The following is a 3,693-nucleotide window of genomic DNA, read 5'->3' as shown; positions in this document are numbered from 1 at the left end:
ATATATATATATATATATATACATAGAAGTTAGAAAACTAGTCGAAAGCATGCTCAGAATAGTCAGCTAATCAAATATAAGGAGTCTAGACAATATATTAGGTAAGACGAAATGGGGCATTGAATGTACTCTAAAATAGTATTGTCTTAAAATATCTCCAGTAATCTATTTCTTTCTAATATATCATCGTTTCCATTGTTTTTTATTGGTGCTTGATTAGCTATAATAATTCCTGGGCATATTTTTGACTAGTTTTCCAACTGTTGAAGAAAAATAATCTTACAATTTGTTAATATATCTTCACAATTTATATATACGTTTTCCTTAAAGCTTTCTCTTCATAGATAATTAAATTTTTTTCGATAGAACTCATATCATACAATGCAAAGTCATGATATTTCGAACTTTCAGACGATACACCTAATTGTCGAGGTATAATGAATAATAATGAAGATTTGAACGTTATATTAGACAATGATAAAATAGGTTACCATAAAATGATATAGACTATTTTTTAAGTTTCAAATCTTTTTGCAAATATGATGTATACGTTCTTATGACATAAATAGATAAGTGTTTAAGATTTATGTTAATAACATTTCAAGATTGTAAGATAATCTTGAAATAAGAACGGATTCTGAAAACGGCGTAAGATATTCTCATTGATCAATATTATCAATATTATTGAAGTTCATTTCTTTCCGAACATGTACAAAATCGTCTGACAAAAGTCTGATGCTTAACCGAGATGCAGATTGCTAAAACTTACATATTTTTCGCCATACACGCTGAAACTAGAAGAAGAGAAACTAGAAGAGCAGAATGCGGGGAAGAAAATAGATTTAGGACAGGAAAGCCGATAGTTTCGATCAGCTAAGATAGCTAAGACGCCACGCGGTGAGAGGCGAGACTTGCACGCACGTCCTCGTGCTGTGTGCACATGAATAGTTGGGGAAATTCTCGAGTTTTCATGCCGACAGCCGGCACTATGCACCGGCGCGCAGCACCAATCACGCTGAGTGCACATTCTTCAACCTCTTCTGTCTCGGAGTCCTCTCTCCGCCGTTCTCTCGTCCCCGAGACAGCTAGAAGAGATGCACCACTCTCGCTTCGCGGTTTCGTTTGTATATCGTGCATGTGCCGGCATATGCTAGAACGTAGCGAATTGGTGGAGCTTGCACCTCTAGCTATACTATCTTTTTTCGTTTTCTTCTTTCGAGTTTGTGCGACCGCAACTGAATATTCGGTGTGAACTGCTACCATGTTTCCTTGCTGGTAACTCACGAACTCTTAATTAATTCGCGTATTCTCATATTCATCCCTTTATGTGTGCCTGCTTCTCACAGCATTCCCTTCATTTTCTTCTGGTCTTATTTTTAACTTCTTGCAGGTAGTGAATAACGTCCACTTTTAGAAATCAGTACGCGGACAACAGTAGCTTGCGAAGAATTACGTTCTTTCCTTACCTCGAGTATGCGCGCTCTTTGATATTTAAAAGTATTCTAAATGAAAAATGTTTGTTGGTACGCCGTGCGTATTGCAGTATAAGGCACTACTGAGGTGGTATACGTAGGCGCGCCTTCGTTTCGTAGAAATTGTTTCGCGTTTCGTTTAATAATGCAACTAGACGCACGAATGCAATTTGCGATGTTAAATATCGGCGTATTTGCAAACGGACCTTTGTAAGGCCCTCTTCAAGAGTAACAAAGTAACTCTGATATGCAACGGACAGAGCAATTATTAAAATGCTCTGGATAACAAAACTGAGAATGAAATATACAAATAGAAATGCGAGTGTTTGTTAACATTATTATTGTTCAGATTTATTAAATTTATTAAATTTATTAAATTTTTTAAATTGATTTTGTTATTAGGCTATATATCAAATTCTATCTAAGTAAATTTGAATGATAACATTAAATTATTAAATTAAATCAATGTTTTCGAGTGTTAGATGCAAAGATACTGATAAGTATAACGACGAATAATCTTTGGATATTTATTTATTACTTGAAGTTATAATAACGATCCTTTATTTAAAAAAAATGATATAACTTGAAAACGTGATTATTACTATGAATGAGTTAAGTAAACATATTAATTATCAAAAGTAAACTGACTCAACTTCATTCAAAAAAATCGACACAAAAAAAGTATCAAGTGAAATAGATCGCAATGTGTTTAAACACAAATAAGAGCAAAGAATGCCATTTTCGATCAAAATGAGTCTTGGTGTTTAGTAATATTCATATATACATATATAAATTATCAGTTTCATAGACTGTGCATCGATTCGATTTGTAGGATTTGAAACATAATCATGAATTGAAATAATTTTACAATTAATAAATTGTGATAAAAAAGGTAATGGGAGTCATCACTAGAAGTAATTGCGCAATTTTTCAGAAGTAATTTCAAATTTTATCATTTTTGTTTTAATCCTTAAAACTTACCCTTTTTGAGTAATGATTTTAATGACTTTTTTAATCATTCTTTTTAATCACTATTTGAAGTGATATTTCTTGCAATAAATTATTTACAGGATTTTTAGTATTATTATTATTCGATCGATGATTAATTTAATTGTGAGATTAATAAATTACGATAAGAACAAAAAATAAATTAATGAACTCCTTCTATTAATATAATAATAAATCGTGATAAAAAAGGCAATAAGAGTCATCGCTAAAAGTAATTGCGCAATATTAAATATTAAAATTAATTATCTTATATACAATGTAACAATAATTATTAAACAATAATAAAATGATTTTGAACGATGTTTGATATTTAATCATGTTAAAAATATATTTTTTTGATCGATATTATTTAACTAGTAATTTTCAGTCAAATTGAAAAATAATTTTTCCTTTTTTTCTGAGTAATTTAATTTTTCGTACTTTTAAAGTAAGAGAGCGATGTGTTACGTTGCTTTTAGAATTACAGTTGTTAGCTTACAGAAGGATTAATAATTTCTGAATAGTATTATTACGTTGCTGTATATGGGTAACTATTAAACACCACGATATTAATGGCCATTTGCGATATAGCGTCAATTTATAACGCGCGCCATAGAGCCTAGCATAAAATAATCTCTGTCCGAGCATTAGCCTACTCTCTCCCCCTTTTTATGTGTATATGCCGCAACTACCCTTCCTGAATGGGTGCCATATACTAAGTGGATTTTATGCACGCCCTGAATCCAATTATCCTGAATAATTTATCGCCGAATCGCAGACATTAATGACATCAGACTGAATTAGGCAAGCTTTTCATAATGGTTCCATAAAAATAGCGGTGCATATGGTTCGTTCGCCACTCACCTTTTACCCGATAATGAATCATCACTGTCAATGGTGTAAATGGAGCTGATAATTACATTGTCCCGAATCATTGATCGGTCGCGAAAATGAGGCTTTGTTTTGCGTACCTCGTCGACATATTAATTAGCTTTTCCGTGAAATAATAATGTGTCAAATCCGTTGTAGTGGCTAACGGTTCTTCCGTCCGCATGCAAATGCAATTAAATTATTAATTGGATACGGAAGAATAGAAAGGAAGAATGATATCAATATCTGTGAATAAAGAATATATAAATAACATTCAAAGAAATTTGAAATTCAGAACGCTTCTGAAACTTTGTAGATCTATGTCATTTATTCTTACAGTTGTTTCGTACAATATAAAATAATA

This window comes from Atta colombica, unplaced genomic scaffold (genome assembly GCF_001594045.1).
Source record: "Atta colombica isolate Treedump-2 unplaced genomic scaffold, Acol1.0 scaffold205, whole genome shotgun sequence".
In the NCBI taxonomy this organism is placed as follows: domain Eukaryota; kingdom Metazoa; phylum Arthropoda; class Insecta; order Hymenoptera; family Formicidae; genus Atta; species Atta colombica.
This window is presented reverse-complemented; position numbering follows the sequence as displayed.